Source organism: Garra rufa, chromosome 4 (genome assembly GCF_049309525.1).
Source record: "Garra rufa chromosome 4, GarRuf1.0, whole genome shotgun sequence".
Classification (NCBI taxonomy): domain Eukaryota; kingdom Metazoa; phylum Chordata; class Actinopteri; order Cypriniformes; family Cyprinidae; genus Garra; species Garra rufa.
Genome location: NC_133364.1, coordinates 25,506,071 through 25,518,977, shown reverse-complemented (window position 1 = coordinate 25,518,977; position 12,907 = coordinate 25,506,071). Strand labels below are relative to the sequence as shown.

At 37.6% G+C, this 12,907-nt stretch overlaps 1 protein-coding gene across 1 annotated transcript in view; it reads left to right on the top strand.

Annotated features, from left to right (window-relative positions):
- The window catches only part of celf2 (cugbp, Elav-like family member 2), a 107,560-nt gene that overhangs the window by 16,552 nt on the left and 78,101 nt on the right, over positions 1-12,907 (top strand). The gene's annotated exons all lie outside the window — the stretch shown is intronic.

Below are 12,907 nucleotides of genomic sequence, written 5' to 3'. Positions count from 1 at the left end.
CACACACACACACACACACACACACACACACACACACACACACACACACACACACACACACACACACAAACTGGAAACAGACATGTTTATTGGCCTTTCAAAAAAAAATTCTAGTTGCTAAAATTCTAGTTCTAGTTGCTACCCTAAAAAAGAAACCCTTTTTTTGTCAATTCAATTTCAGTTGTTCCACAGAGTCAGTTCCAATCTCTGCTATTTGATCATATATTCTGCATTATTTTGCTGTTATAAACAGATAGTTCAGACTCTGATATGATTGAATGATCTGCTTTGAGTTGTTGTAAAATAGCAGATATTCACACGTGCAACCGCATTGGTTTAATGTGGATGTATTTATTACACGACTCAGCTGAGTGCACAAGCTGTCTTTTTCTTGAGCATTTGAGTGTACGGTTGAAAAAAAAAAAATTAGAGATTAGAGTGCCATCTGCTGTTAAAAACTAAGCTCAGAATCGATTCCAAAGAGTATTGCAAATTGCAATGCATTGATTCATCGTCGTAGCCCAGTGCTATTTGCAGCTGAACACACAAGCACTCTTTTCGTGAGCATTTGAGTGTACGGTAAAAAAAAAAAAAAAACTAGATTAGAGTGCCATTTGTTGTTAAAAACTAAGCTCAGAATCAATTCCAAAGAGTATCGCAAATTGCAATGCATCAATTTATCGTCGTAGCCCAGCTACTTGCATCTTAACACTCAAGCTCTCTTTTTCGTGAGCACTTAAGTGTACGGTAAAAAAAAAAAAAAAAAAACTAGTTTAGAGTGCCATCTGCTGTTAAAAACTAAGCTTGAAAAACGATTCCAAAGAGTATCGCGGAAAAAAAAAATAGATTAGAGCGCCATCTGCTGTTAAAAACTAAGCTCAGAATCAATTCCAAAGAGTATCGCAAATTGCAATGCATCAATTTATCGTCACAGTACAAGTGCTATTTGTCGCTGAATGCACAAGTGCTCTTTTTCGTAAGCATTTCAGTGTACGGTCATGTTTACTACATTTTTGTGGGCAAATTCCAGTCATTTCGTTGAAAGCCCATGCAATCTGGAATTTTTCTAAGAAGTAAAAATTGATTGCGGTGTGAACAGTGATTGATACATTGCTACACTATTGACATAGGTCGATGGACCTTTTTTGATAGCGTAAACTTGCAAAAATTTGATAAAGTGGCCGCGTAACTGGCGTTCGTGAACAAACCAGTAAATCCAAGCAATTTGGTAGATCAGTCATCCTGCAATGTTTGTGTCATGATGCGTCTGCTTAGACTAAATAGCTAGGCTATAGGGTGTTGTTAGCCATTACACAAAGTGGTAAAATTACTTATTTCGTAATTGTAAATAAGAAATGTTTAGCATTACAGTCGATAAGTCAAGTATGCAGAACACATTAGTCGTTTAAAGTTGATTTGGTGGCTCAAATGATCAGCAATCTGGACTTGCTTGTGTGTGCTGATGTCTTTTGTATTGGATCGTTCTTTTGTTTTCCCTCTCGATTCCTCTCTTTCCCAATACCCCCCTCCCCGCCCCCTTTTCTCTGTAAGTGATGTGAGATCCCTGTCCAATATTTATTCACTCCATCTGCGTGGCTGCATTTGCCAAAGTCAAGGCTTACCTCAATGAGTCTCCATGGACCTTTTCCCTCAGTCTTTCCCTGCCTTTCCCCAGCCTTCCTTTTCTTGCTCACTCTGCCGCTTCATGTTTTTCCCTTTTTTCTGTCCTCAGCATTCCATAATCTGTACATCCTCTCTCTGCTTCCTTTCATACCAAACGTTGTCATGTCTTCCCTCTCTCTCCGTCTCTCTCTCTCTCTCTCAAATGTTTTACTTGTTTGATTGGGCTCTTCAGAAGGAGAGCTCATTATTTGCAGCTAGAGGGAGCGGAATGCAGGATTATGGGAAACATTTGAGGACTTATTTCTGCTGCCTGTTTAAAAGGCAGCCATCACTGCGCTAAAAGTCACACAAATACACTTGCGCACACAGACAGGGACTCAACAACCTGGCAGCCCTCAGCAAAAGCCTTCCAGCTCAGCTCTTGTGCTCTAACACGCTAATCCACACCTCACACCTGTGTGTAAATGTCCGTGGGTTTGTTGGTGTCCAATCCCTTTATGTGGGTTTGTCCTATTTCTCATCAAAAGTATGCTAATAGCGTCAGACGGTTCACTGAATGTCTGATGCATACTAAACACAAAACAAGAACTTGCTCACAATGGCAAACTTCAGTCTGATTGGCTCACACTATTTTGTTGGCCAGTGTTGGGCTGTCGTTAAGCATCTGTCTGCCGGTTTTTTGTAGGTATGTTCTGCACTGTTTGTGTATGTGCGATCCTAGGTCTTCTGGTGACTATTGCCACCTGCTGGTTTGGAGAGTAATTTCTCCTTTGCAGGTGCAGAAGGTACCGGATGTAAATGACCACAGTCTGCTTTTGTTGTGATTATTTTTTTTGATGTTGGTTTGGTGTGTCTCTGGACGTTCAGTTTGAATGATTCAAACTGCTGACTCCTGAGTCTTTTTTACCAAATCATAAGTCATTTGTTGGTGAAACAGGCTACACCAGGGATTGGCCACTTCAGTCCCGGAGAGCCACCGTCCTGCAGAGTTTAGCTCCAACCCTAATCAAACACTCCTAAACAAGCTAATCAAGGTCTTCAAGATCACTGGAAAGCTACAGGCAGGTGTGTTTGATTAGGGTTGGAGCTAAACTCTGCAGGACAGTGGCCCCCCAGGGCCGAAGATGCCCATCCCTGGGATACACAGCCAAAACAGTAGCCAAAATTAAACATTTGATATTTAATACGCACATTATGTGCAGCGAGTATTTGTACAGTTGAGGCCTATTGAGAGGGGTGACCAGTCCTGCTCCTGGAGGGCCTATGTCCTGTGGAAGTTAGCTCTAACAGGTTTTCTAGGTATGCGAAATAAAACCAGGCCAATTGCTATTCAAAACTCACCTAAAACTAGCCCAATCAAGTTTTTCCATTATTTTTCCATCTATCAGGACTCCTCTCCATTGAAATAGTCTTTTGGAGGATTGTGGGTTGGACCCGTGGACTAAAAACAACCCGTTGAAGTAGTGTATAAGTAGCCCAGTTCCTTGAGAAAACCACAAACTTGGCAACATTGACCTTCAACCTGCTCCAACACACCTGCCTGGAAGTTTCTAGTGATCCTAAAGATCTTAAGTAGCTGGTTCAGGTGTGTTTAATTAGGGTTAGAGCTGAACTCTGTAGGACAGTAGCCCTCCAGGAGCAGAATTGGAAACCAAATAAACATTATGGTGTGAAATTCACATTTAAAAACTGTGGTTAGTCACTTTGCATGTCAGTCAGTGGACGTTTTTTGGCTAGAATACGTCTGCTACACTTTGCAGCTCAATCCCGCCAGTCAAAATTCTGGCTGTGTGAGACTTCCATGCTAATTAAGCTCAATATTCAAGTCCCATCACTGGGACCCCCAGCACGCCTTTGCACTTCTCCTAAATCACATCAGGCCATCAACTTTGGCTGCCGCAGAGCCCCCGAACCCTTCAGCCAGCTTCCCAGATGGGCAAACAGCCCCGTGGGGCTCCATGCCAGGAGATGCCGTGGGCACAGCGGTAGATCTCAGGGCTGGAACAGGAGACAGACCTCACCTCCTCTGGACAGTTCCGGTACTGACGCCTCTCCAAAGCTCATCCGAGTGTAGCAGTGTATGACACCGATCCCACCTTGCACTCGCTTCCACTGCGCCCCTCTCTGTTTCTCTTACCCTGAAGAAACTAGGCCACTGCATACGAAGAGACTTTTGGGAGAGTGCTGTCACGGCCAACCTTGACTCTGACCGGAAAATGCATTCTGATGTGAAGGACGAAAAATACAAGATCTGTGCAAGTGTGCATGCCTGCTTTTCTTCCCTTTTGCTCCCGTTCTTTCATCAAACACTTCTGTTATATAAGAATGCAGGAGTGTTTGCTGTGGGGACTATGATGATAGAGTAATGAGACAAAGATAAATGTGTGTGTTATATTAGGTTATAGAATTTGGTGTGTGTGTGTGTGTGTGTGTGTGTTTGTAGAGGCTCAGTTAAAGTTTGTGCCTGTAAAGTAGGCCTGACTGTTTTATTGCAACACTTGATCTACTGCAAGCTTGCAGGCCTCTGTATGCTGTTAAGGGCAAAATGGAGTGATTCTGTCTGTGCCTACCCTCGGGCTGTGTCTGAGTGAGAGTGTGCTCACTATATACCGCTGCCCTCTGAAAACAGACACACTGGGTATGTTCTGAATGGAGTTCTTCCATACTACTCCAGTACATGTAGTATGCATGCAATACACAGGTAACCTGCTGTGTTTGCTGAAATGTCCAGTAGACCTATATGAAAGCACTCTGCTGTATTCTACAATGCAATTTGCTTAACTTGACAATTTTGAGTGTGCCGATTCAACTAACAGTGGAATCCTATATACTTAATTTGCAATAAATTAACTTCCATTCGTTTTAGATTGGGGTGGGCAATACAAGATATATCACAATTTTTTTTGTATACTTATTTATTTATTTATTTTAAATAAACATCATTAAAATGTGACCCTGGACCACAAAACCAGTCATAAGGGTCTTTTTTTTTTTTTTTTATTGAGATTTATACATCATCAGTATGCTGGATAAATAAGCTTTCCACTGGTGTATAGTTTGTTAGGATAGAACAATATTGGGCCGAGATCTAAATCTTAAATATAGTAAATCGCCTCTAAAATGGTCCTAATGGTCCAAAGTTCTTAGCAATGCATATTACTAATCAAAAATTAAGTTTTGATATATTTAGGGTAGTTAGTTTGGTATTTAGGGAATTTTACAAAATATCTTTATGGAACATGATCTTTACTTAATATCCTAATTATTTTTTGACATAAAAGAAAAATCTATAATTTTGACCCATACAGTATATTTTTGGCTGTTGCTACAAGTATACCCATGCTGCTTAAGACTAGTTTTGTGGTCCAGGGTCACTAATAACAAATGAAAAAAATAATAATAATAATAATTAATTAAAATAATGGGAAATACAGGAAAGTACATTAAAATGAAAAGTAATATAAAATAATAATACTAAAATACTGTCTGTTTTATATATTATATATGATGCAGTTATTATATAATGCAAAAAATGAGGCTTTTTCCGAATAGAAAGTGACAGTTGCTGGGTTATTTCATAATCTAATAAACCAGCACAATTAAAGTTTCATTAAAAAAATATATACATATACTTAAACCACATACTTAATATTTAATTTTATTTCATTGTATTTGATATTATTTCACAGAGCACAATTTAATAAAACACATAAAGTATTTTAAAAATAAATGGTAGGCAAAATCCAGTGAACATAGTGTGCACTTAGCAGAAAGATTGGAGGAAAATAACAGATTTTTCAGAATCAGCGTAATTAACCTGGCCAAACTGGTAATTTAGTTTGTACCTCATTTTGTTTCTTTTTTTGTCATTTGTCTTTCCAATTTTCTTTTCTCTCCAGGATGATGATGTAAGTAAGAGACGTGAGCACACACACATACATAAGCCCAGCTGGATAATAGCACTGCATTCACATTTAAATGGAGGATCCCTCATTGTTCTGCTACGCTTGTCACTGATTGGCTGAGGTCACCATGTGTTGCTGCTTAACCAATCGGCATGCAGCATTCATTCTCCCTGTGATCCACGGCCATGCACAGAGACACAAATTCATGTGTATGAAAGTGATCGTACGCGCCGGAAAAAGCTGAGCCAGTCTCACTTGGACGCGAACGAGTGAGATTACACGGCTAACATCTGCTGGTGGTTAGGGCTGAAGTTGATTATGTAATGCACCCAGGGAATGCACGTCGTGGGTTCGTTTTCCAGCGAAGTGGAAAAAAAGCCCTCAGAACGTTTAGATCCCTCAAGGCATATCATATCACCCAGCAACTGCCATTGTTTTATTTTCATAACCCGCTTCACAGAAAGCGTTCTCTGATAGCTTTGTGTTGAGGAATATACAAAGGAACTCTGTGGAGACGGAGATAAAGGTGGAAAATAGGTGACTGTTGAAGTAAATGAGGATGTCACAGTGGTTAGAAGAACATCTTTAGATGTAGTATAACATGATGATGACATGTTGTTTTTTTTGGTTGTTGTTTTCGCTTCACTGACCCATCGACTGACTGACTTGTTGAGTATAACTTTCAGAGGACTGGACGTATGACACATACACATATTGAAACTATCTAGTGATTTCATACACACATTGATTCATCCCAGTATTATAATTGGAATGTGAGTGTTGCTGCTTAAACTGTTTTAAAATAATGTTATGGCTTAATTTTAATTAATGGTCAAATGTAATGAAAGAGAGAATGTAATTAAGAAAGAAAAAAATAGCGGCAAACAGGCGTGGCGCATGCTATCCATAATGCATTGCATGAAAATATGCAATATGTGTAGTATTTCGGTTAAATGTTTTTTTTTTTATTATTGAGCATTCCAATTAATCTCAGTTAAACTGCAGTTGGATTATTTTGATATAAAGTAAAAGAGTTTGCAAGCATCAAAACATTAAAAGTTTAATACAGCTTTACATTTTTTTTTTTACATTAGAATGTTTCCTTTTTAATTTAATTTCTTCTGAGCGAAAAATAATGACTATTATACATTTTTACCATGATTTACAGAAACAATATCATGCAATGCAATACTATTTCATATAGCAAAACATCTTGTCAGGTATATTTAGAACAAAAATCATAAAAAAACTATGTATGGATCACAGTGCAGTCCCTAAAATACTAATTAATGGTCATTTTTAATTTTAACCACTACGAAACCACTGTGTTTTACCCATTTGTCAATGAAATTTAGTAGGATATTTTTTTATGTATTTTAATAAGTAAGATTAGTCGCAATTAATCGATTCAAAATAAAAGTTTATGTTTGCATAGTAAATGTGTGTGCTGTGTATATTTATTATGTATATAAATACACATATATTTAAAAATATGTATTTGTATGTATTGTATTTGTAAGTAAACACATATTTATATGTTTATCCACACACAACCTATATCAAATGAATAAAAATGTTGCAGAAAGCCACTGTCTACTTCTGCCCTCATACAACCAATCAATGGACCAGAGAGGTCGGTGAAGGCCATGCATCCACAGTGACGTGTCGTTGTGCTTTTGCTTCACTGACCTGTCAGCTAAACAACACATAGAAGTGAACTACAGAGCAGGACATATGACACATACACACATCAGAGGCAGTTTCCTGTATTTATCTGAAGCACTCGACCAGTGAATAATGCAGTAGAGGTGGTTATTGTGCTGGTAGGGACAGTTAGAGAAAGTATACGGCTGTGGACTGATACGACTGAAGCTATGATAATGCTTCACAGCGCAAGGGTGGCTGAAGTGTGTGGGTATTTTGATTGAGAGTGCCGCGCTTGTAGATTTAGTTACTCTATAGACGTGGTTGCCTCTCCATGGGGAATCGTGACACATTGCTGTCTGGCTGTTTATGTTGATCGATGTCTGGATCTCATACACACACACACACACACACACACACACACACACACACACACTGTTACTCTAGGAAATCGTATTGCTTTTTCAAAGCTCAGGAGACTTAAGTTATATCAGTTATATTATGTTTAAATATCAACTTTGTCTTATGGTTCTCCTAAAATGTCTCGGGAGAAATAAGAATAGCACAAATGAGACAGTTGTTGATATGCTGTAGGAGTACAGATTTTTTAAAATAGTGTAGATATCCCAGATACTTGGTTTTATGATGAGAAATCTTTATTTTGAGATCTTAGACTTTTGATTTGAACAGATTTTGGTTTCTTGCCACATCTGAGGAGATTGAAACATTTGGCATAGAGTACAGAACGGACCCATAGCGGTTGTATCCTACATCCTTGAACTCTTCAGCAGTCTGTGTGTGTGTGTGTGTGTGTGTGTGTGTGTGTGTGTGTGTGTGTGTGTGTGTGTGTGTGTGTGTGTGTGTGTGTGTGAGTGAGTTTGTGTGTATTGACTCGTTTTCACTTCATTAGTGGTATAGTTAATCAATGCACTCCATTGTTGTTCCACCATTAAGGGTTGACTGGGTCAGCCCAGGGGATGCACAAAGAGAAAGAGGGTTGAATGTGACCTAAAACCCTCCTTTCCTTATAAAGAAAGAACACATTGGCTCACTTCTGCCTCCATGTGATTTAAGTGCTGTTCAGATCCAGAATGCACTGCTATTGCATTGAGCACTGTCAACCAGCTTGTAATTACTTAATTACTCAACGATTTAACTATGACTAGAGCTGGGTGATATGGCCCAAAAAAATAGATAGATTTAACATTTTGATTTCTTTCAAGTTTAAAGGCAGATTTTTGTTCCTAGGTGAAAGAAACCAGACCCGCTAATTGTGGTTTTAAACTACTCTTTATAGTCAGAACATGACAAACCCTTCATGTTTTTGAATTCTTTACACTTTTCCAGTCATTTTTACTTGAAAAAAGCAAACAAACGTCTTAATAGAAAAAAATAATTTCTTAGTTTTTGCATGTTTTAATGAGTGATATTGTTTCAAATTATGAAACAGGTTTGTGTTTCCTGACTTTGATGATGCATATCTTCAGCACAATTTGAAGTGCAATATTAATATTAATAATATTACTTTTTAATATTGCCTCTTAGAAATGGACATTTGAGAGTACCTTGAATTAGCATGTAGTTGTAAATCTATGTTCATTATCAAAAACAGTAACATTTGTAAAAAACTGTAACAACCTCATTTTTTTTCAACCATCGTTTTTTTTTTTTTTAGTTCTATTAACATTAACCATTGGTCTTCCACAGTTAAAATCACACATTTACCACCTCAATACCATGGTAAGAATATAACTATATGGTTTCTAGGTATTTGTATGAAAAACAGTAGTCTAAATAAATTTAGTATAAATGCACTATACCTCGCTATAGCAAAACATATTGTAAGTATATGCAGTTACTCCTTTAATACATTTAATGCATGTTTAGATTAATAATATAATACGATATGAACATCCCATATTTCTGTCACAATACCATGGTGCAGTTAGTGTTACTACAGTAAATCCATGGTAAATGATGGTAATTTGTAAATTGAAAAATCTTCTCACTGTATCATTGAGCAAAGTGTTTCTCCTGTTTATCGAACTCTTGTTATCGTTTTATTGTGGAAAATTAATTATAGCTATAAAGCCCTAACTATAGCTATAGAGTTATAACATTTATTCTAATTTGATTGGGAACACCACAGTTAAAAATGAAATATAGGAATAATATCATTAGAATCACTTTTAGAAAGATTTTTTTTTCTAGTTGAAAATTGAAATTATAAAAAACATTGACAGTCAATCAGAATCCATCTGCCTTTAAAGAGCATGAACATTTTAAGTGACAGTTTTAGTTTTAGATATCAGTTGCTTTGGTAATTAAAATATCATTATGACTGACTGACTGTATATCATTTCTCTAATTATTTAGCAACTTAAGAAATAAATACATCAGTGCACATTAATGTTAGGAAAGGGATTCTGGAGTGAAACAACTGAAGGTGGTAAGAAAGGAGGATCCCTTGGACAGTGTTAATATTGTAAACTAAATCTATTTAAAAATTGCTTTGGCAATTGAAATTTTGTTATGACTAACTAACTGTATGTTATTTCTCCTATTATTTAGTGACTTAAGAAATAAATACATCAATGCACATTAATGTTAGGAAAGGGATTCTGGAGTGAAACAACTGAAGGTGGTAAGAAAGGAGGATCCCTTGGACAGTGTTAATATCGTAAACTAAATCTATTTAAAAATTGCTTTGGCAATTGAAATTTTGTTATGACTAACTAACTGTATGTTATTTCTCCTATTATTTAGTGACTTAAGAAATAAATACATCAATGCACATGAAATACTGAATTATGTGACATTATGTGTTAGGAAAGGGATTACGGATGGAAACAACTGACAGTAAGAAAGGAGGATGCCTTGGACAGCGGTCAAGTATACAGTTTAGCAAGGCGATAAAGATGGACAATTTCACCAAGAAGCACCTTTGAACACTCATCTCAGGGGTGACATACCATAGACTGCTATTATTTTTTATATAAAGGCAAGGAAATGTGTGCGTGCTCTGCTGTATAGATTTAATTCCGGCACCTTTCTGACTTGATTCACTTGCAGTCATGAGGACAAATGCACTACAGAAGAAAGAGAGGCACAGACTGAATAGAAAGATCTGGAAGAGTCAAGGATAAAAATGGGGGTGAGGATGCTGTTGAGAGAGAGAGAGAAAGCCAGCCTGTGTAATGTGTGAGTTTGCCTGTAGAGAGAGTAAATGGCACTGTTCAGTGTGCGGTTACACAGAGACCCGTTCATTTAACTCACCACCTCTCCTGACTGATTATACCACTCCAGCAGCCTGTTCCCTCCCTGTATCTTCAGCTCTCTCCGTATCTTCCTGTTTGTCTCTGTCCAGCTGCAAAACCTAGTTTGCTGGCTACCTAGACAGCGTTTTAAGGTGTCATACGAATGCTATGGAAGCAACATTATGCTAATTTATAAGATAGATACCACATTTTGGCCCCTTTGTGCATCATCCCAGAATGTTTCTTGTGTGCGTCGTGGTACTCTCGTGAAGACTGACTCGGAAGAGAAGAAATTGTTAATTGTCTCATAGCTTTATAACATTATGGTTGCACCAATGATGTCAAATGGACTATTTTAACAATGTCGTTACTACCTTTGTACGCCTTGAATGTGGTAGTTACTTCAGAAAGCTCTCGGATTTCATAAAAAAAAAAAAAAAAAATCTTAATTTGTGTTCCGAATATCAACAAAGTTCTTATGGGTTTGGAACAACATGAAGGTGAGTAATTAATAAAAGAATTTTCATTTTTGGGTGAACTACCCCTTTAGTTTTGTGGCTTGCTGAGTGTGTTAGCACACATATCTCTAATGACTCCTCATTGCTGCGTTTGCCATTTTAAATTCTTGCTGAATCACGTCTGACCTCTTTAATGAGCATGTGTGTAGTGCTCTTATGATGTAACATTCACCGGTTCGTTTTCAGGGTTTTATATGACATAAAGGACTGTTGCTGTGCTAGTGTGTGTGTGTGTGTGTTGTCGCTCAGTCCCCCAGTGAGTTGATAGCTCATTTCTTGCTGTTATAATTGCCGCCTCTTCTCTGATGCTGGATAATTTGTGTGGCTTGATTAATGTTGAAGCCATGTTTAAAAAATGTCAAATTTACACTTCAAAACTTCACATTAGTCCTCACTCAAATACCCCACTAAACACACTCATTTAAAAAATGACTTGTCGTGTTGCCTGGCATTTCTTTGTCAAATCTGATATTGTCCAGATTTGGGTGTCGTAAGAGTTGCAGGAAAATCTTTTAACACTGTTTTTCATCAGATCATCATCTTACTAGGTTTTGACAGCGGTGATCTCTTGCTTTGCTATGATTGGCAGCAATGCAGTTGTGGTTAGTCGTAATGTTTTAAGGAAGATAACTATTTCACAGCTGTGATTGTTAGTGTGTGCGTTTGTACTTCTGTTCTGTTTAGGGATGGAAATTGTAATGTTTGTAAGGTTTCAGATTAGGGTTGGGCGATGTCGACCCATTTGGCATCATACGATGTCTAATGTGAAACATCGCGATGGACGATGGCATCGTCGGCAGGGGGAGGCGGGGGGGGGGGGTGGTTGTTGTTAAATAATTAATTCATAACGAATTAATGAATTGTTGCCTACCGTTTCCACCAGTGCTTAATTTGAGCCGGATCCTGTTCCGGAAAATGTCAGATTTTGGATTTTTGCGTTCTGGTATTTGTTTTTAAAGATCCGGCATTAGGAAGTGCATCAGATCGTGACAGTGCATGCGTGCATACAAGACAGAGCAAGCGCGGATTTATGTAGATGTATTTGGAGGATGTGTGTTGGTCCTTAACATATTTTCAACCAGTCAGATTTTTTAAGTTCAAAATCGCTCTCATTGATTGCTTACTGCTTAACCCACTCTCTCCAAACGCATTTAATGAGCAACAGAATGTTTAGAGAGAAAGTGTAATATCAGAAATAATACCAAATCAACCGAAATATTATTATGTATTAACATAAACACTATAAACATAGCTATACGTTAGTTACCCTGACTCCAAAACGAATCATTTAAATGTAACGGTATTTAGAACAGGACAGGAATGAAACAAAATATATAAAGTTAAGAAACCAAAACAAAGCGAAACTAAAAATAGCAGCGTTGGGCTCACGTACCTCTGTAATTCGGCACAAATCCAAGTGTTTCCATATTCCCAATGTATCTGAATGATAAACTGTTATTTATAATGTAGGCTTTGTATTGTGCGTTCCTATTTCGATGGTTCTTTCGATGGAAAAAAAAAAAATTCTCTTTTTGTTCCAAGCTCTGTTCGTTATGGTAAAACCATGAAAAAGGCATATTTGGTGTAGTTCATTTAATCTAATTATTTTTTTTTGTGTGTGTTTAATTCGTTTGGAGTTTATTGTGATGGCTAACAACTTCCTTGTTATTATTTCCTCATAATAATAATAATAAAATAAGTAAAGATGCGGAAATTGAAAGCATGCATTTCATTTGGCTATATAGCGTGATTAAGTGTGTGTTTTTCACGAGCGGGTTCCTGCTGCTGCAGCGGGGGTGGGGCAGAGGATCGTGATGTCTATCGGCCATCGGTGATGGACGATGGCATCGTCTATCGACCCAACCCTATTTCAGATTCCACATAACCAGTTCCATTACATATTCTTTTAGGACTTTTCCAGTACACAGTATCTTTCTTTCTCATCAGTTCTGACTAATGT